We start from the raw sequence: 26,912 nt of genomic DNA on the forward strand, positions 1-26,912 counted from the left end.
CTGTAAATTCACATTATCTTTCTCAGTCATGTGAGAATGAAGTCTGACATTCTCAGTGAAACATGTACATCCAACAAGGGCAGAAACTGTCAGTTGATTCCTTTGTGTTCTACTGCAGCTTCCCAGAGTGTTCCAAAGAACTACTAGAGCGCTACCAGATCTACTTATGATAAACGTATGGCACACCTGAAGCCATCTTGCTTGGATTAAAGTGGTAACTCTTAAAACATTTAATTTTAAAAAGGAACAAAATGAGGGGGTTCATTTTTCCATAAAAAGTATGATTAGTGCTGCAGAAAGAAAAATTAGGGCACATTTTGAGTGACTTCTCAAATCCTCTTCTATTTCATTAAAAAATTCTGACATGCAGACTGAAACATGCACTTTCAATACCAGCAGCAGTTTTCCCTGGTGAGCAGTAGTTTTACTACAGTGATCTAATGAGCAAAAAGAGTGCTAACATTCTGAATTTATGGCAAATGTTTGACACATCTGAATGCCTTCTTGATGGAATCAAAGTAAAAAAACTGAAAGTATTTCCTACTGAGGAGACTGCAGTAAATGAGGAAATTAGGAAACTTCATAACAAATAAGTCTCCCAAGATGGCCACCTGAGACAAAAGAGCCCAAATGTAGCCCAAATATCACCCAGATGTAGCCCAAGTATAGCCCAATGACAGAATGTCCCAGAATGTTCTTAAAAACAACTAGAGCGCTTACTGTCTTCATTATGACAAAAGTATGGCACACCTGAAGCCATCTTGATTGGAATAAACTGGTAACACTTAAAACATTTAATTTAAAAAGGAACACAATGAGGGGGTTCATTTTGCCATAGAAATTATGATTAATGCTGAAGAAAGAAAATGAGGGCACATTTTGAGTGACTTCTCAAATCCTCTTCTATTTCATTAAAATATTCTGACATGCAGACTGAAACATGCACTTTTAATACCAGGAGCAGACTTCCATGGTGAACAGTAGTTTTACTACAGTGATCTAATGAGCAACTAGAGTGCTAACATTCAGAATTTATGGCAAATGTATGACATATCTGAATACCTTCATGATGGAATCAAAGTAAAAAACTGAAAGCATTTCCTACTGAGGAGACTGCAGTACATGAGGAAATTAGGAAACTTCATAACAAATAAATCTCCCAAGATGGCCACCGGAGACAAAAGAGCCCAAATGTAGCCCAAAATCACCCAGATGTAGCCCAAATATAGCCCAATGACAGAAGTGTGCAAAACACTTATTATTTTGTGTTTTTGCAGTGTTATATAGTGCAGACTTGTCAGGTATTGGAGTGCTTTACATGAGCATTGGTTACATCACACAAGAACAAATTCATTTTGGTTGGGGAGACTAAGTGATTTGACCAGAATCACAGAATGTCGAGCTGAAGCAGAAACTTCAACCTGGTTCCCCAGTTGCAAAGTCTGCAGTTCTGGAAGTAACACCACATCCTCTCCCCTAAGTGCAACATTTAATCAAGTGGTCAACTGGATAAAAAAACATAAAGATAACAAATAATTTAAAAGTGCTTTGTCGCTATTTGAAAACTCAGAAAATATGTCCTTATTTTAGTCTTTTAGAGCACTAACCATAATTTTGATGCCAATAAGACCCTCTCATATATGTAATTTCTAAAGGAAATACTCTAGGTATTACAGTTTTGATTACATCAAGATGATGTCAGGCGTTCCACACTTTTGTAATAAATATAGAATGTTAGCAATCTAGTTGTTCATTGGGATACTGTTAAGAGGCAGAGGCAAGGGGCACAGACTCTGAAAATTGAAGGCAGGTAGGAGAGTGCAGAGGCAACAATTTGACCACACTGGGCAGGCATGAAGGGCAGTGGCAGCACAACAGACTATGGAGGGCAGTGGAAAGGGGACAGGGGCAACAAACCAACAATACAGGACTGGCAAGAGAGGCTGTGGCAATATAATAGACCATTGTGGGCAGAAGGAAGAGGCAGTGGTAGTACAACCATACATGCCAACAGACCCGTTTCAGCCAGGTAACATCCAATGTTTTTAAGCTCAAATGGGCTTTATTTGATCTGTCTCCTGTCTACAATCTCCTCTTTTTCAATGTAACTCAAAGGGGAAAATCCACACCCCAGTTTTTTTTCAAAATCTCCCTCTTACCAAGTTCAAAATGTTCGCAATTATGGTACATTGGATCATGGTAGGCAGGAGGAATTGGGGTAGGGACATGGACTCGGATAACAGAGGACAGGAGGGACATGGAGAGCTGCCCCAAACTTACCCTACAGGGCAGGCATCAGGGATTGCAGCAGCACAATACACCACACAGCGCATGCGGGACGGGAGTGCAGCATAACAATCCATAGAAAGCAATAGGGAGGGGACAGGACCATGCACATGGACAACAGAGAATAGAGGGGAAAGAGGAAATGGTAGCTAGCTGACCATAATGGACAGACAGGAGAGAAAGCTGCAGCATAACATACCATAAAGTGCAGGAGGGACGGATCAGGGGCATTACAATGGAACAGACAAGCCAGGAGGGAGGGAATAGGGGTCTGCACATGGAAACAAAGGGCTGGGGGCAAGGGGGCAGGGCAGGAGCAGCAAGATGACCATGGAGGTCAGGCAGGATGGGCACTAGAAACAAGACACACCATGGAGAGCAACAATGAGACTATGATGGCATACACACACACCATGGAGGGAAGGTGGGAGGGGGTCAGGGGCAGCTAGCTGACCACACAGGGAAGGTGGGTTGGGCCATGGCAGCACAGAAGACCATGCATGGCAAGCGGGAGGGTTAGTGGCAGCACAATGGCTATGATGGGCAAGAAGGAGGGTGCAGGGGCATGCACAGAGGATAGAAGGGAGGGTCAGGACCTGGGCACAGACAAGAGAGTTCAGGGGAAGGGGCCTCACAACAGACTGCGTGGGGCAGGCAGGAGGAGCAGTTGCAGCACAACAGACCAGGGAGGGCAAAAGGGTGTGGCAGTAAAATGGACCATGGAGGACAGGAGGAAGGGGATAGGGGCATGGCATGTGGACAGGCAGGGTGGAGGTGGCATGGACAGGTTACAGGCATCTGACAATGCTAGGCAGATGGGAGGGGAGTGGTAGCTCAACAGAACACTCAGAGTAGATAGGAGTGGCAGGTCCTTGGAACATGGTGGGCAAAAAGGATGGAGCAGGGGCATGCACAAAGACATTGGAGGGCAGGGGGAAGGAAAATAGGGGCAGCAAGCTAAGCATAGAGGCTAAGCAGGAGGTCAATGATGGGCCATAGAATTGGGCAATGGAGGGCAGGAGTAGTGGACTGGTACATCATGCTAAAGGGAGGGCAGTGGCAGCACATCAGACCATGCACGGCAGGAGGGAGGAGGCTAGTCCATGGATTCAGACATCAGAGGATAGGGAGGAGGTGGATGGGGCAGCAAGCTAACTGTTCAGAGAAGGTGGGTATTAGGAACTTTATTGTTTTTAAAATGTGTGTCTGTGCGAACTACTTAAAATATGAACCAGTATGCAGCATAATCTCACTTTTATTCAGGAAGAAGAGGACGTTTGTGACTGTGACTCCGGGCTCACTTGGCAGAAACACCCCCTGACCCTCCACCCTCATCGCAAAATGTAATGCCCGTGAAAAGGGTAGGTGGACGCAGTGTTATATAGAACATAGTCCTGAGAGCAAGATATAGTATATGGTATAAACTATGCACCAAAAAGTGTGATATAAGATGAACCGGGGCGTGAAATATAATATGCAATATATTGTGCGCAATGACAGATTCATTGGAGAGCGCAAGATAGCACAGGCACTAGCGCGTGCTAAGTGATATGCGCCTTGGAGTGTAATATGCACAGGGCAGTGTTGTGTAACCTAACTAGTCTCTAAAGTTGTAATATAAAATAAGTGCTGGGGAGTGTAATGTTGCATATGCACTGTGACAAAGATATGGATCCCAGATTGTAATATGTATGGCATAGCACTGTGCGTTATAACATAGGCATTGAGGAAGGCACGTTAGTTGGGGCAATATAACCCGTGCAAAGGCAAGTGTGGCATGACATATTCACGGGGTGTTGTTACAGTGCACATGGGCTAGAGAGTGTCATAGCATATGCACTAGCTGGTGGAATACAACACAGAGGTGTGAGGCACTCGGCGGGCACTGGTGGGTGTAACACAGCATTGGGCTCAGCCAGGAGTAGGCCTGGGCCAAAATTTCGTTCCGTTCGCGGAAATTGCAATAATTTGGCATTTTCGCGTTCCGCGGAAAGCGCGAAAATGTCAAAATTTCCGCATTCCGCAGCTTAGCGATAATTTGTTTCTTGCTCGCGCTGTAAAATGATACATTCTTACGTGCGCGCGATCGCCTTACCTGAATCCCCACGTTCGCCGACAAGTTTTCCCGCTCCGGTCGCGTTCTCCACGAGATGTTGGATTGTTGGTAGCCATTTGCGCTGTCTCGCGACAGTTCGTGCCCGCAGTAACGTCATGCGTCGCACGATCACGTCTTTCTTCTCGCGATCATGCACCGCGAGACTAGTGAAAACAAGATGGCCGCGCCCGCGAGCAACCGCATGGGTAAGTTGGCGAGCTGCGACCACGCAGAAAATACCGCGAACAGGCGGGAAAAAACTTCCGCATCTTCGCAATATTTCCGCGTGTTTGCGGAGATTTTTAACATTTTTGCGATAAGTTGCAAAAGTGAATTTCACAAATTCCGCCCACACCTAGCCAGGAGCACGCTGTGACTCTCAAGTGAGGTTCATCTCCTTTCCAGAGAATAAAATAAAAAGTATTACACATCCGGCGGTGGATGTGTGTTTTATTAACCGTGAGGGGGGTTTCTTGCATAGTTTGGTCGAATTTTTGTCGAATTCTCTTTAAATGGCTTGGTGTGCATGTATATTAAATGTGCCCATCAGTAGCTGCCCATGTTTGTATAAATAAACGACAAGGGTGTCTACTTGGAGAGTACCCACCGGCGGGGGCGCCGGGATTAGGCACGGTAGGGCTTCAGACGCGTCAGAGCATCACTAGCAGTGTAAATACATTCCATGTGGATTCATTCTATGCATAGTCGCCTTTAATGAATATCACGCAAATCGTCATGGTGATAGGTACATACGGTTTGTCCAGCATGTCCTAGGTGTTTCTATAAATATATATTTTTTTTAAATAATAAAAAACAAAGGCCAGCCCCCTCCTAAAGAATTTTAAAAAAAAAAGGCCATGACCCCGGGGTTGGGGTCCCCGGGGCCGATTAAGTCCGGCATCGCGCCGGAGGCCACGCCCCCTCCTTGCAGCACTCTGCAAACGCGCTCCCTGTCCAGTTGTAAGTTTGGGAATTAATTCCCCTTCAATACTGAGGGTCCCTGAGGGCCAACTAGCCCAACAGGTATCTCCAGTATGCGCCAGGGAGCTGCGTTGCAGACATGTGTTCTGAGGCCACGCCCCTTTTTACACCTTTATGCAACACAGCTCTGTGGCGCTTTCTGGAGGTACCTAGTGGTCTAGTTGGACCCTATGGACCCTCAGGATTCAAGGGGACTTAATCTCCCAACTTAAAACGGCCACAGGGTGTGTTTACACAGTGGGGAAGTGAGGGGACGTGGCCTGAGGTGACGTGTGCAAACACGCCCTGTGGCGCGTTTTAAGAGGTAGTTTTAATCCCCTGCCCTATTATATACTAGGGGCTTACAGAGGAGGTCATGCTGATCACAGGGGGACCCCAAAGCATAGTGTTCCCTAGTGTATGTAGGTGTTTTCACTGTATTCTAAGTGTCTTTTAACATAGCACTGGCTCTAGGACTGGTTAGTCAGACTCAGTTAACACCAGTATCCGTCTGAAAAAGTTGAGGGTACAGGATGATTTTGTAACAAGCCTTCTTTCTGCTCTTCTGTTTGTTCCTTCTGCACTCTATCCTTCTTCCTGCACTTTTTCTCGTCTTTGAGGACTTCTGTTGCTTCTTTCTGGATTTCTTTTTTTTCTTTCTGTGCGTTTTTTCTTCTTTCTTCACATGTCCTATCTCTGTAGGCATAGTTAGAAATTAGCATTTAAAAAACCTTTGAAATTCACTGAAAAAACCATAGCTTTCAAGCACGTTATAGTTAGGAATTAGCATTTAAAAAACCTTAGAAATTCACTGAAAAAACCATAGGTTTCAGGGGCGTTATAGTTAGCTGGACTTTTCACTGGTACAAAACCATTGAAATTCCCCCGTTATATAATTAGTTCAGCTAACTATAACTCGCGCGCCTGCAATGCACTGCTGATGAGGTCACATATTACATCACTCATGACATGGTCAGTGTCATCACTCATGACATCACTGATGACATCTCAAATGACATCACTGATTACATCATCCTTGTGAAAGAGTGGCAGACCTCCTCTCCCCTAATATAATCTTTGATACACACATTCAAAAATAGAAACAAAAATTTTCAAAACAATGGACATACCAATATCAGTTACAACAACCTATTCAGTAATTCTAAGATGCATATACACATCCACTCATTCACCAACAGTCCTTTAAATGCTAATTCCTAACTATAACGTGCCTGAAACCTATGGTTTTTTCAGTAAATATATATATATATTTTTTTTTTACATATTTTACCTTAACAGAAACACACAGTCAATGGATGATGTCATCAGTGATGTCATTTGAGATGTCATCATTGATGTCATCAATGATGTCATTGACCATGTCATCAATGATGTAATATGTGACATCATCAGCGGGGGCGCGAGTTATAGTTAGCTGAACTAACTATAACGGCCGAATTTCTCTGGTTTTGTATGAGTGAAATGTCCAACTAACTATCACGTCCCTGAAACCTATGTGTTTTTCAGTAAATGTATATATATATATATATTTAAATCGCTCATGCTGCTAGAACGCAAGAATAGTTGCACCCTGAGTGCGACTATTATTGCGTTCTTGCTGTGTGAGCGATTTAAATAGTACAGCGGGACCAGCGCCCGCCTGTCTGCACCAACCCCATCCGGTGGATGTGATTGGAAGCAAGGCTGGACTCCAATTGGAAAAAAAAAAAATATATATATACATATATATATATATATATATATATATATATATATCAGTCCGAGTCTCTCCTTTAGCATCCCCAATCCGTTGAGGGGTGGCGCGAGACCGGTGGAGAAACCGGTAAATCAATATGTCAAAAGAACGGGATCCCACTCGTGCTCTCAAAAACTTCTGACACAGTAAACCAGGCTCTAGTTCATATCCAAGTGGGGGTTTATTCTTTTCATAAACCCACCGTGACGCGTTTCGCCACCGTGGTGGCTTGTTCACACAGTGATTTTCAATAAAGATGCCAATACATATACTTCCGTGTTGGTATTGAATAAACATAGCAAAAGGACTCCACTGTTTGTACAGCAAGTAGCCGCATTACGGGCGCCATCTTGTAACGTCTTAAAATAATGTAAAATAATGTAAAAAATGCATAACTGTTCTTATACATAGTATTTATGTTAAGATATATATTCATTGATCCACAATTAATAATCAATTCATATAGGGGCTATCCTGTACACGCTAGCAGGTACGCGTTATATGTTCCTGTGGGGTTATGCTCGAACTCACCTAAATAGTGGGTAATACTATCGTAGTAGGTGCGCATCCTCGTGTATGTGCTAGACTATGTAAGCAATTCGTCACCCCAGGAGTGCAGTGTGTTTTTACGAACACGTGAGCTTTGTTATGTCAAATGGACCCACCACCATTTAACTGCACCCGTCCTGAAGAGTGCAGCATGCGTCTTTTGGTAGACTTGGAGCTGTGTATTTAATATAGACGCTTTGCACCGCCAGTGTGGCATTCTGGGTAATGGAGTCGACATCGTCTTTAATCATGCAGATTGAAGGGACAACGGATATATGCCGTTCCTTGCTCCGTGAACCGCAGTGCCGTATGGTTGGACGCAGGGGTGTTTCGCAACAGGGGAAAATCAGTATATGTTTCCAATACTCGTGAGAATGCCCATTCTGGGGCGGGATACAATGTGTCATCCAGATTTATAACATCCTGCAATGAACTGACCGAGCATGTGTGGAACTTTTGTATTGACATGAACGACAAAAGAACTGACCAATCTCTTCCCTTGTTGCGCTAGTGTCCAATGAGAATCCATCTCTGTATTTAAAAGCACCCTTATGCTGTGTTGACGGCTTTTGAAACATGAGCTGGAAGAAGGCAGACACGCCGAAACGCGTCCTCGTAATAAATCAAATGAACTTACACCCCAGGAGTGCAGTGTGTTTTTACGAACACGTGAGCTTTGTTATGTCAAATGGACCCACCACCATTTAACTGCACCCGTCCTGAAGAGTGCGGCATGCGTCTTTTGGTGGACTTGGAGCTGTGTATTTAATATAGACGCTGTGCACCGCCAGTGTGGCATTCTGGGTAATGGAGTCGACATCGTCGTTAATCATGCAGATTGAAGGGACAACGGATATATGCCGTTCCCTGCTCCGTGAACCGCAGTGCCGTATGGTTGGACGCAGGGGTGTTCAGCAGCCACACCATCAGTGTGAGAGGTACTTTTGAATTGCTTCGCAACAGGGGAAAATCAGTATATGTTTCCAATACTCTCCAGAATGCCCATTCTGTGGCGGGATACAATGTGTCATCCAGATTTATAACATCCTGCAATGAACTGACCGAACATGTGTGGAACTTTTGTATTGACATGAACGACAAAAGAACTGACCAATCTCTTCCCTTGTTGCGCTAGTGTCCAATGAGAATCCATCTCTGTATTTAAAAGCACCCTTACGCTGTGTTGACTGCTTTTGAAACACGAGCTGGAAGAAGGCAGACACGCTGAAACGCGTCCTCGTAATAAATCAAATGAACTTACACCCCAGGAGTGCAGTGTGTTTTACGAACACCTGAGCTTTGTTATGTCAAATGGACCCACCACCATTTAACTGCACCCGTCCTGAAGAGTATAGCATGCGTCTTTTGGTGGACTTGGAGCTGTGTATTTAATATAGACGCTTTGCACCGCCAGTGTGGCATTCTGGGTAATGGAGTCGACATCGTCGTTAATCATGCAGATTGAAGGGACAACGGATATATGCCGTGAACCGCAGTGCCGTATGGTTGGACGCAGGGGTGTTCAGCAGCTACACCATCAGTGTGAGAGGTACTTTTGAATTGCTTCGCAACAGGGGAAAATCAGTATATGTTTCCAATACTCGTGAGAATGCCCATTCTGTGGCGGGATACAATGTGTCATCCAGATTTATAACATCCTGCAATGAACTGACCGAGCATGTGTGGAACTTTTGTATTGACATGAACGACAAAAGAACTGACCAATCTCTTCCCTTGTTGCGCTAGTGTCCAATGAGAATCCATCTCTGTATTTAAAAGCACCCTTACGCTGTGTTGACTGCTTTTGAAACACGAGCTGGAAGAAGGCAGACACGCCGAAACGCGTCCTCGTAATAAATCAAATGAACTTACACCCCAGGAGTGCAGTGTGTTTTTACGAACACTTGAGCTTTGTTATGTCAAATGGACCCACCACCATTTAACTGCACCCGTCCTGAAGAGTGCAGCATGCGTCTTTTGGTGGACTTGGAGCTATGTATTTAATATAGACGCTTTGCACCGCCAGTGTGGCATTCTGGGTAATGGAGTCGACATCGTCGTTAATCATGCAGATTGAAGGGACAACGGATATATGCCGTTCCCTGCTCCGTGAACCGCAGTGCCGTATGGTTGGATGCAGGGGTGTTCAGCAGCCGCACCATCAGTGTGAGAGGTACTTTTGAATTGCTTCGCAATAGGGGAAAATCAGTATATGTTTCCAATACTCGTGAGAATGCCCATTCTGTGGCGGGATACAATGTGTCATCCAGATTTATAACATCCTGCAATGAACTGACCGAGCATGTGTGGAACTTTTGTATTGACATGAACGACAAAAGAACTGACCAATCTCTTCCCTTGTTGCGCTAGTGTCCAATGAGAATCCATCTCTGTATTTAAAAGAACCTTTACGCTGTGTTGACTGCTTTTGAAACACGAGCTGGAAGAAGGCAGACACGCCGAAACGCGTCCTCGTAATAAATCAAATGAACTTACACCCCAGGAGTGCAGTGTGTTTTTACGAACACGTGAGCTTTGTTATGTCAAATGGACCCACCACCATTTAACTGCACCCGTCCTGAAGAGTGCAGCATGCGTCTTTTGGTGGACTTGGAGCTGTGTATTTAATATAGACGCTTTGCACCGCCAGTGTGGCATTCTGGGTAATGGAGTCGACATCGTCGTTAATCATGCAGATTGAAGGGACAACGGATATATGCCGTTCCCTGCTCCGTGAACCGCAGTGCCGTATGGTTGGATGCAGGGGTGTTCAGCAGCCACACCATCAGTGTGAGAGGTACTTTTGAATTGCTTCGCAACAGGGGAAAATCAGTATATGTTTCCAATACTCGTGAGAATGCCCATTCTGTGGCGGGATACAATGTGTCATCCAGATTTATAACATCCTGCAATGAACTGACCGAGCATGTGTGGAACTTTTGTATTGACATGAACGACAAAAGAACTGACCAATCTCTTCCCTTGTTGCGCTAGTGTCCAATGAGAATCCATCTCTGTATTTAAAAGCACCCTTACGCTGTGTTGACTGCTTTTGAAACACGAGCTGGAAGAAGGCAGACACGCCGAAACGCGTCCTCGTAATAAATCAAATGAACTTACACCCCAGGAGTGCAGTGTGTTTTTACGAACACGTGAGCTTTGTTATGTCAAATGGACCCACCACCATTTAACTGCACCCGTCCTGAAGAGTGCAGCATGCGTCTTTTGGTGGACTTGGAGCTGTGTATTTAATATAGACGCTTTGCACCGCCAGTGTGGCATTCTTGGTAATGGAGTCGACATCGTCGTTATTCATGCAGATTGAAGGGACAACGGATATATGCCGTTCCCTGCTCCGTGAACCGCAGTGCCGCATGGTTGGACGCAGGGGTGTTCAGCAGCCACACCATCAGTGTGAGAGGTACTTTTGAATTGCTTCGCAACAGGGGAAAATCAGTATATGTTTCCAATTCTCGTGAGAATGCCCATTCTGTGGTGGGATACAATGTGTCATCCAGATTTATAACATCCTGCAATGAACTGACCGAGCATGTGTGGAACTTTTGTATTGACATGAACGACAAAAGAACTGACCAATCTCTTCCCTTGTTGCGCTAGTGTCCAATGAGAATCCATCTCTGTATTTAAAAGCACCCTTACGCTGTGTTGACTGCTTTTGAAACACGAGCTGGAAGAAGGCAGACACGCCGAAACGCGTCCTCGTAATAAATCAAATGAACTTACACCCCAGGAGTGCAGTGTGTTTTTACGAACACGTGAGCTTTGTTATGTCAAATGGACCCACCACCATTTAACTGCACCCGTCCTGAAGAGTGCAGCATGCGTCTTTTGGTGGACTTGGAGCTGTGCATTTAATATAGACGCTTTGCACCGCCAGTGTGGCATTCTGGGTAATGGAGTCAACATCGTCGTTAATCATGCAGATTGAAGGGACAACGGATATATGCCGTTCCCAGCTCCGTGAACCGCAGTGCCGCATGGTTGGACGCAAGGGTGTTCAGCAGCCACACCATCAGTGTGAGAGGTACTTTTGAATTGCTTCGCAACAGGGGAAAATCAGTATATGTTTCCAATACTCGTGAGAATGCCCATTCTGTGGCGGGATACAATGTGTCATCCAGATTTATAACATCCTGCAATGAACTGACCGAGCATGTGTGGAACTTTTGTATTGACATGAACGACAAAAGAACTGACCAATCTCTTCCCTTGTTGCGCTAGTGTCCAATGAGAATCCATCTCTGTATTTAAAAGCACCCTTACGCTGTGTTGACTGCTTTTGAAACACGAGCTGGAAGAAGGCAGACACGCCGAAACGCGTCCTCGTAATAAATCAAATGAACTTACACCCCAGGAGTGCAGTGTGTTTTTACGAACACTTGAGCTTTGTTATGTCAAATGGACCCACCACCATTTAACTGCACCCGTCCTGAAGAGTGCAGCATGCGTCTTTTGGTGGACTTGGAGCTATGTATTTAATATAGACGCTTTGCACCGCCAGTGTGGCATTCTGGGTAATGGAGTCGACATCGTCGTTAATCATGCAGATTGAAGGGACAACGGATATATGCCGTTCCCTGCTCCGTGAACCGCAGTGCCGTATGGTTGGATGCAGGGGTGTTCAGCAGCCGCACCATCAGTGTGAGAGGTACTTTTGAATTGCTTCGCAATAGGGGAAAATCAGTATATGTTTCCAATACTCGTGAGAATGCCCATTCTGTGGCGGGATACAATGTGTCATCCAGATTTATAACATCCTGCAATGAACTGACCGAGCATGTGTGGAACTTTTGTATTGACATGAACGACAAAAGAACTGACCAATCTCTTCCCTTGTTGCGCTAGTGTCCAATGAGAATCCATCTCTGTATTTAAAAGCACCCTTACACTGTGTTGACTGCTTTTGAAACACGAGCTGGAAGAAGGCAGACACGCCGAAACGCGTCCTCGTAATAAATCAAATGAACTTACACCCCAGGAGTGCAGTGTGTTTTTACGAACACGTGAGCTTTGTTATGTCAAATGGACCCACCACCATTTAACTGCACCCGTCCTGAAGAGTGCAGCATGCGTCTTTTGGTGGACTTGGAGCTGTGTATTTAATATAGACGCTTTGCACCGCCAGTGTGGCATTCTGGGTAATGGAGTCGACATCGTCGTTAATCATGCAGATTGAAGGGACAACGGATATATGCCGTTCCCTGCTCCGTGAACCGCAGTGCCGTATGGTTGGATGCAGGGGTGTTCAGCAGCCACACCATCAGTGTGAGAGGTACTTTTGAATTGCTTCGCAACAGGGGAAAATCAGTATATGTTTCCAATACTCGTGAGAACGCCCATTCTGTGGCGGGATACAATGTGTCATCCAGATTTATAACATCCTGCAATGAACTGACCGAGCATGTGTGGAACTTTTGTATTGACATGAACGACAAAAGAACTGACCAATCTCTTCCCTTGTTGCGCTAGTGTCCAATGAGAATCCATCTCTGTATTTAAAAGCACCCTTACGCTGTGTTGACTGCTTTTGAAACACGAGCTGGAAGAAGGCAGACACGCCGAAACGCGTCCTCGTAATAAATCAAATGAACTTACACCCCAGGAGTGCAGTGTGTTTTTACGAACACGTGAGCTTTGTTATGTCAAATAGACCCACCACCATTTAACTGCACCCGTCCTGAAGAGTGCAGCATGCGTCTTTTGGTGGACTTGGAGCTGTGTATTTAACCCCTTCCATGCCCATGACGGAACGGTTCCGTCATGAGCATCGGTTGCGCTGTGCTCATGACGGAACCGTTCCGTCATGGCCCCGCCCGCACTCGAACCCTTCAGCACCGCGGGGGAATTCCCGCCGCGCTGAAGGGGTTAATATAGACGCTTTGCACCGCCAGTGTGGCATTCTGGGTAATGGAGTCGACATCGTCGTTAATCATGCAGATTGAAGGGACAACGGATATATGCCGTTCCCTGCTCCGTGAACTGCAGTGCCGTATGGTTGGATGCAGGGGTGTTCAGCAGCCACACCATCAGTGTGAGAGGTACTTTTGAATTGCTTCGCAACAGGGGAAAATCAGTATATGTTTCCAATACTCGTGAGAATGCCCATTCTGTGGCGGGATACAATGTGTCATCCAGATTTATAACATCCTGCAATGAACTGACCGAGCATGTGTGGAACTTTTGTATTGACATGAACGACAAAAGAACTGACCAATCTCTTCCCTTGTTGCGCTAGTGTCCAATGAGAATCCATCTCTGTATTTAAAAGCACCCTTACGCTGTGTTGACTGCTTTTGAAACACGAGCTGGAAGAAGGCAGACACGCCGAAACGCGTCCTCGTAATAAATCAAATGAACTTACACCCCAGGAGTGCAGTGTGTTTTTACGAACACGTGAGCTTTGTTATGTCAAATGGACCCACCACCATTTAACTGCACCCGTCCTGAAGAGTGCAGCATGCGTCTTTTGGTGGACTTGGAGCTGTGCATTTAATATAGACGCTTTGCACCGCCAGTGTGGCATTCTGGGTAATGGAGTCAACATCGTCGTTAATCATGCAGATTGAAGGGACAACGGATATATGCCGTTCCCAGCTCCGTGAACCGCAGTGCCGCATGGTTGGACGCAAGGGTGTTCAGCAGCCACACCATCAGTGTGAGAGGTACTTTTGAATTGCTTCGCAACAGGGGAAAATCAGTATATGTTTCCAATACTCGTGAGAATGCCCATTCTGTGGCGGGATACAATGTGTCATCCAGATTTATAACATCCTGCAATGAACTGACCGAGCATGTGTGGAACTTTTGTATTGACATGAACGACAAAAGAACTGACCAATCTCTTCCCTTGTTGCGCTAGTGTCCAATGAGAATCCATCTCTGTATTTAAAAGCACCCTTACGCTGTGTTGACTGCTTTTGAAACACGAGCTGGAAGAAGGCAGACACGTCGAAACGCGTCCTCGTAATAAATCAAATGAACTTACACCCCAGGAGTGCAGTGTGTTTTTACGAACACGTGAGCTTTGTTATGTCAAATGGACCCACCACCATTTAACTGCACCCGTCCTGAAGAGTGCAGCATGCGTCTTTTGGTGGACTTGGAGCTGTGTATTTAATATAGACGCTTTGCACCGCCAGTGTGGCATTCTGGGTAATGGAGTCGACATTGTCGTTAATCATGCAGATTGAAGGGACAACGGATATATGCCGTTCCCTGCTCCGTGAACCGCAGTGCCGTATTGTTGGACGCAGGGGTGTTCAGCAGCTACACCATCAGTGTGAGAGGTACTTTTGAATTGCTTCGCAACAGGGGAAAATCAGTATATGTTTCCAATACTCGTGAGAATGCCCATTCTGTGGCGGGATACAATGTGTCATCCAGATTTATAACATCCTGCAATGAACTGACCGAGCATGTGTGGAACTTTTGTATTGACATGAACGACAAAAGAACTGACCAATCTCTTCCCTTGTTGCGCTAGTGTCCAATGAGAATCCATCTCTGTATTTAAAAGCACCCTTACGCTGTGTTGACTGCTTTTGAAACACGAGCTGGAAGAATGCAGACACGCCGAAACGCGTCCTCGTAATAAATCAAATGAACTTACACCCCAGGAGTGCAGTGTGTTTTTACGAACACTTGAGCTTTGTTATGTCAAATGGACCCACCACCATTTAACTGCACCCGTCCTGAAGAGTGCAGCATGCGTCTTTTGGTGGACTTGGAGCTATGTATTTAATATAGACGCTTTGCACCGCCAGTGTGGCATTCTGGGTAATGGAGTCGACATCGTCGTTAATCATGCAGATTGAAGGGACAACGGATATATGCCGTTCCCTGCTCCGTGAACCGCAGTGTCGTATGGTTGGATGCAGGGGTGTTCAGCAGCCGCACCATCAGTGTGAGAGGTACTTTTGAATTGCTTCGCAATAGGGGAAAATCAGTATATGTTTCCAATACTCGTGAGAATGCCCATTCTGTGGCGGGATACAATGTGTCATCCAGATTTATAACATCCTGCAATGAACTGACCGAGCATGTGTGGAACTTTTGTATTGACATGAACGAAAAAAGAACTGACCAATCTCTTCCCTTGTTGCGCTAGTGTCCAATGAGAATCCATCTCTGTATTTAAAAGCACCCTTACGCTGTGTTGACTGCTTTTGAAACACGAGCTGGAAGAAGGCAGACACGCCGAAACGCGTCCTCGTAATAAATCAAATGAACTTACACCCCAGGAGTGCAGTGTGTTTTTACGAACACGTGAGCTTTGTTATGTCAAATGGACCCACCACCATTTAACTGCACCCGTCCTGAAGAGTGCAGCATGCGTCTTTTGGTGGACTTGGAGCTGTGTATTTAATATAGATGCTTTGCACCACCAGTGTGGCATTCTGGGTAATGGAGTCGACATCGTCGTTAATCATGCAGATTGAAGGGACAACGGATATATGCCGTTCCCTGCTCCGTGAACGCAGTGCCGTATGGTTGGATGCAGGGGTGTTCAGCAGCCACACCATCAGTGTGAGAGGTACTTTTGAATTACTTTGCAACAGGGGAAAATCAGTATATGTTTCCAATACTCATGAGAATGCCCATTCTGTGGCGGGATACAATGTGTCATCCAGATTTATAACATCCTGCAATGAACTGACCGAGCATGTGTGGAACTTTTGTATTGACATGAACGACAAAAGAACTGACCAATCTCTTCCCTTGTTGCGCTAGTGTCCAATGAGAATCCATCTCTGTATTTAAAAGCACCCTTAAGCTGTGTTGACTGCTTTTGAAACACGAGCTGGAAGAAGGCAGACACGCCGAAACGCATCCTCGTAATAAATCAATTGAACTTACACCCCAGGAGTGCAGTGTGTTTTTACGAACACGTGAGCTTTGTTATGTCAAATGGACCCACCACCATTTAACTGCACCCGTCCTGAAGAGTGCAGCATGCGTCTTTTGGTGGACTTGGAGCTGTGCATTTAATATAGACGCTTTGCACCGCCAGTGTGGCATTCTGGGTAATGGAGTCAACATCGTCGTTAATCATGCAGATTGAAGGGACAACGGATATATGCCGTTCCCAGCTCCGTGAACCGCAGTGCCGCATGGTTGGACGCAAGGGTGTTCAGCAGCCACACCATCAGTGTGAGAGGTACTTTTGAATTGCTTCGCAACAGGGGAAAATCAGTATATGTTTCCAATACTCGTGAGAATGCCCATTCTGTGGCGGGATACAATGTGTCATCCAGATTTATAACATCCTGCAATGAACTGACCGAGCATGTGTGGAACTTTTGTATTGACATGAACGACAAAATAACTGACCAATCTCTTCCCGTGTTGCGCTAGTGTCCAATGAGAATCCATCTCTGTATTTAAAAGCACCCTTACGCTGTGTTGACTGCTTTTGAAACACGAGCTGGAAGAAGGCAGACACGCCGAAACGCGTCCTCGTAATAAATCAAATAAACTTACACCCCAGGAGTGCAGTGTGTTTTTACGAACACGTGAGCTTTGTTATGTCAAATGGACCCACCACCATTTAACTGCACCCGTCCTGAAGAGTGCAGCATGCGTCTTTTGGTGGACTTGGAGCTGTGTATTTAATATAGACGCTTTGCACCGCCAGTGTGGCATTCTGGGTAATGGAGTCGACATCGTCTTTAATCATGCAGATTGAAGGGACAACGGATATATGCCGTTCCCTGCTCCGTGAACCGCAGTGCCGTATGGTTGGACGCAGGGGTGTTCAGCAGCCACACCATCAGTGTGAGAGGTACTTTTGAATTGCTTCGCAACAGGGGAAACTCAGTATATGTTTCCAATACTCATGAGAATGCCCATTCTGTGGCGGGATACAATGTGTCATCCAGATTTATAACATCCTGCAATGAACTGACCGAGCATGTGTGGAACTTTTGTATTGACATGAACGACAAAAGAACTGACCAATCTCTTCCCTTGTTGCGCTAGTGTCCAATGAGAATCCATCTCTGTATTTAAAAGCACCCTTACGCTGTGTTGACTGCTTTTGAAACACGAGCTGGAAGAAGGCAGACACGCCGAAACGCGTCCTCGTAATAAATCAAATGAACTTACACCCCAGGAGTGCAGTGTGTTTTTACGAACACGTGAGCTTTGTTATGTCAAATGGACCCACCACCATTTAACTGCACCCGTCCTGAAGAGTGCAGAATGCGTCTTTTGGTGGACTTGGAGCTATGTATTTAATATAGACGCTTTGCACCGCCAATGTGGCATTCTGGGTAATGGAGTCGACATCGTCGTTAATCATGCAGATTGAAGGGACAACGGATATATGCCGTTCCCTGCTCCGTGAACCGCAGTGCCGTATGGTTGGACGCAGGGGTGTTCAGCAGCCACACCATCAGTGTGAGAGGTACTTTTGAATTGCTTCGCAACAGGGGAAAATCAGTATATGTTTCCAATACTCGTGAGAATGCCCATTCTGTGGCGGGATACAATGTGTCATCCAGATTTATAACATCCTGCAATGAACTGACCGAGCATGTGTGGAACTTTTGTATTGACATGAACGACAAAAGAACTGACCAATCTCTTCCCTTGTTGCGCTAGTGTCCAATGAGAATCCATCTCTGTATTTAAAAGCACCCTTGCGCTGTGTTGACTGCTTTTGAAACACGAGCTGGAAGAAGGCAGACACGCTGAAACGCGTCCTCGTAATAAATCAAATGAACTTACACCCCAGGAGTGCAGTGTGTTTTTACGAACACGTGAGCTTTGTTATGTCAAATGGACCCACCACCATTTAACTGCACCCGTCCTGAAGAGTGCAGCATGCGTCTTTTGGTGGACTTGGAGCTGTGTATTTAATATAGACGCTTTGCACCGCCAGTGTGGCATTCTGGGTAATGGAGTCGACACCGTCGTTAATCATGTAGATTGAAGGGACAATGGATATATGCCGTTCCCTGCTCCGTGAACCGCAGTGCCGTATGGTTGGACGCAGGGGTGTTCAACAGCCACACCATCAGTGTGAGAGGTACTTTTGAATTGCTTCGCAACAGGGGAAAATCAGTATATGTTTCCAATACTCGTGAGAATGCCCATTCTGTGGCGGGATACAATGTGTCATCCAGATTTATAACATCCTGCAATGAACTGACCGAGCATGTGTGGAACTTTTGTATTGACATGAACGACAAAAGAACTGACCAATCTCTTCCCTTGTTGCGCTAGTGTCCAATGAGAATCCATCTCTGTATTTAAAAGCACCCTTACGCTGTGTTGACTGCTTTTGAAACACGAGCTGGAAGAAGGCAGACATGCCGAAACGCGTCCTCGTAATAAATCAAATGAACTTACACCCCAGGAGTGCAGTGTGTTTTTACGAACACGTGAGCTTTGTTATGTCAAATGGACCCACCACCATTTAACTGCACCCGTCTTGAAGAGTGCAGCATGCGTCTTTTGGTGGACTTGGAGCTGTATATATATATATATCAGTCAATGTTGCTCCCCAGATGCGGCTGCCTCCTCGTGGCCTCTGACCCAGAAAACACAGACACGGACCGTTTTCTTCGTGCGAAAATTTATTAGCTTGTCCGCAAGTTTGTCGCCATAACGTTTCGGCTCCCCTAGAGCCTAGTTCACATGACAACATACAAATTCAAAACACTTCCTTAAATAGGAAGACAGATACTCTGCACGTGATATGGTTCAACATAGAAATGGAAGGCAGACTTATAGAAACACACGCCGAAATACAAGACATCGATTTTTTGTGTATGTGCCTTGTACAATTGCGATGTTTTCCTGATGTTAACATTCAAAATTTGGGCAAACATAATAGCACAATGCAAACAGGAATTCGAGCAAAAAATACTAATGTTATTAATGCTTATGTAAACGTTTTAGACATTAATGGCCGTCTCAATTTTACTGCATCCTACTCACGGTGCATCGTAAACATTAGAGTATTCAAGTTCTTGATCAACTTTCAATTGGAAACTTGTATGGCCAAATAATTCCTGTAGTTATGTAGAAACCTTCTAAAGTCTGCACAATTTTCAAATAACGGGATAAATCCCCATATATTCCATGTGTAATCACTCTTAACCTATTTTGGGCTGCAGATCCCTGCAGTTGTACACGTATGCGAGGAAGTGTGCTAAGTGCAAAAAGTGCCAATAAATAAACATCTCAACTAATAATTTAACATTCATTCATTTTACATAAATAGCTATTCCCATAAAAATATATAAATATGTAAACAGCATTGATAAAATTAAACTCTGAAAGTGCAAGAAATGTACAAGTTATAATAGAGATCCGCTGAATGATCCCAGTCACAGAGATCCATTGCATTGACATAAACTTGTCTAACATAACAAATTCACTAAAGCAACTAATAGATTGCTACCGACATTATACTAGGTGTTACTATACCCTACAGGAGAATACAGATTGCGGGTTTGAGCAAACAAACGGTTTCCAAAATTGAGGGTGATTTTACACCGCGGGTTTTTTGGTACCCCATGGGGTTATTTAGTCCAGCTTAAGTTTAAGTTAGTGCTAATGTCTATGGGGTGTTATAGTGTTTAGGGCTTAATGGTATCACCAATCAGTACTGTTGTAGGTGGAATATATAATATCTAGCTCTACTTAAAAATCATCCAAATGACAGAATACACAGTTTGACTAATAAATAATATCGATGGTAAAACAATAAATAGAGTACAATTTGGTTAAAATTATTTTCCCACAATAATAAAAACCATTAGTAAAATCCATTGTATAATAGGCTAGATATTGGTAAAAATACCCATACTTGATATACATATTTCTCACGTACTGACCTCCATAGTGTATACATACAATGAGAAGTGTGCCCCTAATGCAAAATAGTGTGTAGGTCCTCTGTGACATTAAGCCCACCCGGGGATTTGGAGTCTAGTTGGAGTATATATTTTGTTTCCAACTGTCTTAACCTAGCTTCCCTATTGCCACCGCGTCTACTAGCTGGTACTGAATCAATAACAAAGAAAGTAAATTCTTTGTTATTGCTGCGATGTATATCCTTGAAATGGCGGGCCACTGGGTAGGTATTGTCCTGGTTTGTAATTGCCCTCAGGTGCTGTAGGATTCGTTTATGTACCTCTAATTTGGTACTGCCTACATATCTTAGTGCAAATGGACATTGGAGCACATAAACAGCATATTCCGTTTTGCATGTTAAAAACTACTCAATTTTGTGTTTTCTATCACTAAAACCATCTTTGTAATGTTTGGTATTACCCCCGTGTGTACACGCTTTACACGTTTTACATTTTAAAAAAAACCCATTCATTTGGAGCCAACTAGTCTTCTCCATGATTTCCGGATTAGTATCTACTAAATGATCTTTCATGGAGAGTGCTCGACTGAACGTTACAGTTGCTCTACGAGGCAGGGTTGGGCCTAAGATGGGGTCACTCAATAGTATGGGCCAATTGCGATTAAAAATACGATAAAGTTCACAGTGTTGTTTGTTAAACCCCGTTACAATTCTGAAATCATTCAGTGGTTTAGAAATTGTTTGGGTTACTGTATTGCTATTGATCGTATTGTCATACTTATTGAGTAAATCCAGTCTGGATTTAGTTCGGGATTTACTCATAGCTTTATCAATAATCTTTTCAGAGTAGCCCCGTTGTAAAAATCTGATTTTGCTGGCTGCTTGGGCCACATCTAATTCCGTCTCATTGCTGCAGACTCTGCGCAGCCGTAGCATCTCACCATATGGTATACTGGTGATAAGATGCTGTGGATGGGCACTTGCTGCATGTAAAATAGTGTTTCCAGCTGTTTCTTTTCTAAATAATTTCGTTTCAATGGCACCATTGGAGATATACACCTCCGTGTCCAAGAATGTAACATTGGTCTGGCTCATGCTAACTGTAAAACTGAGATTGAGGTTATTGGTGTTGATGGACCTGACAAATTCCTCAGCAGCCTCCTTACTGCCCCCCCATACTACAAAAAGATCGTCTATGTAACGATACCAGGCAATTACATGTGAATCCATTGTGTCACTATACTCAGTTCTGAGGACCAGCTCATCCCAATCTCCCATGTGCATACATGCGTAGCTTGGAGAGAAGCTGGCCCCCATAGCCACTCCTTGTAATTGACGATACACCAAATTATTGTACATAAATACATTGTTGTAGAGGCATATTTTTAACATTTCCATAAGCATGGTTGTGTGATCTTTAAATTGTTCTTCCCTCTTAGATAAATAATATTCAACCGCTGCCATGCCATCTTTGTGTACTATGCTGGTATACAGTGATGATACGTCTAGTGCAAGCATCCAATATCCCACCTTCCATTCAATCCTTTGTAGTTTTAATAGGAAATCACCAGTGTCTTGAATATACGATTCCAGTGCTTTCACAGATCCCTATATATATATAGATATATATATTATCTACTGGCGGTCGCCAGTAGATAGTTATAGTTACAACCTAGTTTCCATAGGAAATCTCAAAATTCTATTTTGAATAACTTTGGCGCCAGTTGACGAATCCTCGCGAAATTTTCAAAACTAATGGGGCGCTCCGTTCAGCTCCTACCCTGAAAGTCTCGGGGTGATTTGTCAAGCGGGGGCCGAGAAAAAGGGGGGGTCCCAAAACACGTTTTCCCCATGCATTTTTCCATAGGACCTTTAGTCGCAGCTACAGCCCGAACGGCTGAACTGAATTACGTGAAATTTGGCAGAGAGGTAGCCATAAGGTCAAGGAAGTGCCTTTTGCAGGTCTGGTGTAAATCTGTTCAGTATTTCCTGAGAAAATAGCATTTAAAAGCATATCAATATCTATACGCGCGCACCATGCGCACACTGTGCACGCACCCTGCCGTGCGCGAGCGCAATTCTGATTGGTTGTTAGATGTCTGTAAACATTCGAATCGGTCGAAACCAGGAAGTGTCAGCCGCCATTTTGTCTCTCGCAGTTTGAGGGGGTGAAAAAAAAAGGTGGAGAACTTGAAAAGGGGGCAGAGTGGACAGTTCCTGACCCCCTAGCCTTGGTCAGGGGGTCACAGAAGGAACCCCAAGTGCGAAAAAAACATTAATATTTTTTTTTTAAATGGCGAGGTGCGCGCACGGCGAACCGTGGGTGCTCTGTGCGCAAAGCACACCGAGCCCCCACAGCGAGCGCACTGTGCGCGCACGGTGAAAAACCTGAAGAAAAAAAAAAATTAATAAATACATAACTTAGCATTTAAAAAACCGTACAAATTCACTGAAAAAACCATAGGTTTCACACACGTTATAGTTACGAATTAGCATTTAAAAAACCTTGCAAATTCACCTAAAAAACCATAGGTTTCACACATGTTATAGTAAGCTGGACATTTCACTTGTAAAAAACCAATGAAATTCCCCCGTTATAGTTAGTGCAGGCAACTATAACTCACGCGACCGCAATCCTCTGCTGATGACGTCAGATATTACATCACTGATGACATATGTGTCTTTATGAAAAATACATATTTGTAATATATGTATAGCTAAAGATTAATGGAAGAAGAGATGGGTTAATAAGTGTCTAAATACAGTGATGTAATATCTGACGTCATCAGCAGAGGATTGCGGTCGCGTGAGTTATAGTTGCCTGCACTAACTATAACGGGGGAATTTCATTGGTTTTTTACGAGTGAAATGTCCAGCTAACTATAACATGTGTGAAACCTATGGTTTTTTAAGTGAATATATATATATATATACATATATATATATATTAAGATTGCAGCCTGCCGTCCTGTTCCACACTATGTTCCTGCTGCCAACGCGTTTCAGGGCTTCACAACCCCTTCTTCCTGGGCCATTACAAACACAATTTGAAACTTGCAGCTGTTACTTTTCCATCCATTTAATTCATTAGTATGGACCGCCCCCAATGGGCGCAGATGAAGTGCATGATGGGACATTAAGTCTTAATGCGAGATGCATTCTTCCTTTAGTAAGTTCAAATGTTATATTTGTATCATTAAATTTGTATTTGTTACCTTAGTAGGTGTAGTTCATCGCGGCAGGCTTAATTTTGCATAAAACAAAGTGCAGATCCAGTAATTAAAGTTCTCAACAGCAGCCTTGCTCAGCTGGCATGTAAGTTTCCCAGCTGGCAATGGTGCAGCTCCCCACGGTCGAGCCACCGCGTAAAAAAAAAATTATATTACATATATACATATATATACACACACACATACATATATATATATATATATATATATATATATATATATATATATATATATTCACTGAAAAAACCAAAGGTTTCACACACGTTATAGTTAGGAATTAGCATTTAAAAAACCTTGCAAATTCACTGAAAAAACCATAGGTTTCACACATGTTATAGTTAGCTGGACATTTCTCTCATACAAAACCAATGAAATTCCCCCGTTACAGTTAGTTCAGCTAACTATAACTCGCGCCCCGCAATGCACTGCTGATGACATCACATATTACATCACTCATGACATGGTCAGTGACATCACTCATGACATCACTGATGACATCTCAAATGACATCACTGATGACATCACTGATGACATCAACCTTGTGAATGTCTGTTTTTCTGAAAATTAAATATGTTTTATATATGTATATCTCAAGGTCGATGGAAGAATAAATGGGTATATAAATGTCTAAATGGATGATTTGTTTTTGAAAAATTGATTGTATAACTGACTGATTAAGTGTATCTTAGTGAATACATGGCTTAGTGAGTAATGTTTAAATATGTAAATATCTGTATCAGTCTCTCACTTTGTGTATACGTGGCTGCATGGGTTGGTGAGTTGTTACATGGGTGTCTATATAGGTTATTAGTTGGTTTTTTGAGTATCAGTCTGAGTGTCTGCATGGTTCGGTGGGGGGTATTACGTAGTGCATAGTTGCATGAATGAGTGACTCACTGTTTGTATGTGTTGAAGACAGCATGTGTGCAGGACTGTATGGGTGGATGAGTGTGTGTATGGGTGTGTTAGTGAGTGAATGACTGCCTCAATAGTGTCTCTATGAGTAACTACATATGTTTTAAACTAGTATATGTGACTATTGGTGTATACAACTGAGTATATGTGAGAGTGAGAGATTGAAAGAGTTCCTGTATGAATAAGTATGTGTTTCTATAAGTGATTGTTTAAAAGACTAAGTATGTGTAAGTTCCCATAGAAGTAAGTGTAGTGGTGTGTGTATAACTGTATATGCAAGTAAATGTATGTTTGATTCTTTATTTTCATTAGTGACTATGTGTGTCAGTAACTCTATGGATGAGTGGCGTTGTGTAACAGGATGTATAGGTGTATGAGTACATATGATGAGTGAGTACATGTATGAGTGACTGTACAGGACTGTTGGTGAATGAGTGGATGTGTATGTGGATCGTAGAATTACTGAAGAGGTTGTTGTAATTGGTATTTGTATGTCCATTGTTTTGAAAATTTTAGTCTCTATTTTTGAATGTGTGTATCAAAGGTTATATTAGGGTGAGAGGAGGTCTGCCACTCTATCACAAGGTTGATGTCATCAGTGATGTCATCAGTGATGTCATTTGAGATGTCATCAGTGATGTCATGAGTGATGTCACTGACCATGTCATGAGTGATGTAATATGTGACGTCATCAGCAGTGCATTGCGGGGGCGCGAGTTATAGTTAGCTGAACTAACTATAACGGGGGAATTTCATTGGTTTTGTATGAGAGAAATGTCCAGCTAACTATAACATGTGTGAAACCTATGGTTTTTTCAGTGAATTTGCAAGGTTTTTTAAATGCTAATTCCTAACTATAACGTGTGTGAAACCTTTGGTTTTTTCAGTGAATTTGTACGGTTTTTTAAATGCTAATTTTTGAATTATTTAATTAAAAAAAAAAAAATTATATTAAAAATAAAATTCCTATGTATTCATTTATATATTATCTGTATCTTTTTATTTGTTTTTGCTTTTTAAAAAAAATTTAAATTAGGATAAAGTTGAACAGTTTTTTTAACTTTTGCAAATAGTTTTTCTCCACTTTTTTTTTTTATATATAAATTCTTGGAGTGCTCGCTCTGAGCGCGCTCCTAGTACAATTTCGTAAGTTTTTTATGAATACCGTCGTACGTTATTTACGTACGCATATATACGTCATAGTGTGCGCTGGGAGCGCGCACCCAGTTCGTATGCGTACGTACGTACGCATGCGTGCGTGCGTCCTACGCGCTCCACGCGGTTTACTTCCGCATACGCTTAAATTACGCACAACAACGTTCGCGTATACGCGTGTTCAACGTATGCGCGCTACGTATGCGCATATGACGTATGCACATGCGCTCCTACGCGTTCGCGCATGCGTAATCACGAGGTGCGCGCTCGGAGCTTGCGCAGTGCGCGCGCCTCGGGTTATATGCTTAATAAAACAACACTTCTTATTGGTTATCATTACTTTCAGTTTCTGATTGTTTCAACACCACACCCAATTCCCTCATGGCAAGTCATGTGATCAAGAATCATCACTTTTGATTGGTTTGAAGTACTTTCAGTTCCAGATTCTTCCCAAACCACACCTATTCCCCTCATTATTAGTTCTGATTCCTTTGGAGAAGGAGCTATTCTGTTGTTGAGATACAATGGCTGAACAGCAACCATCTTCAGACAGTGACCAGGACACTCTTGAGAGGCAGAGGAGCAGGAAGCAGAAAGACAGCTTTATATGGCAGTTTTTCACTTTTCCAGAGGGACAAAAAAAGGTAAATGCACCTAAATTTACATGTGTACTTTGTCAAAAAGTCTTGTCACGTGGGAATCCTAACAAGAAGTATTCTTTTAGCATTCACACTATGTTGAGGCATGTTGACAAAATGCATCCAGTGACTTTTCGTCTAGCTTCTGGAGCAAACCCTCCACCTGCTCAACCGACGACATCTGCAGCAGCTCAGCCGAGCACATCTTCGGCAGCTCAGCCGAGCACTTCTTCTGCAGTGGTGCCTTTGCCTTCTTCCACACCTCGTTTTGGACCACCTTGTTTTGCGAGGTTGTCCACACGCTGCACTGATTGCGGTAAACTTATTTCTGTGTGTGAGACCAGTCTTGATCTCATTCAGAGAAAATTTGATGCGCATGAGTGCAGTAGGCCATAGATGTTTTTTCTTTTTTTTCGTTTTTCTCTTCCTGTTTCCCTCCATTAACTCAAGGGCTCTTTTAAGAGCCACTTAAAAACTAAACCCC

The sequence above is a fragment of the Triturus cristatus genome, chromosome 2_2 (assembly GCF_964204655.1).
Source record: "Triturus cristatus chromosome 2_2, aTriCri1.1, whole genome shotgun sequence".
Taxonomy (NCBI): domain Eukaryota; kingdom Metazoa; phylum Chordata; class Amphibia; order Caudata; family Salamandridae; genus Triturus; species Triturus cristatus.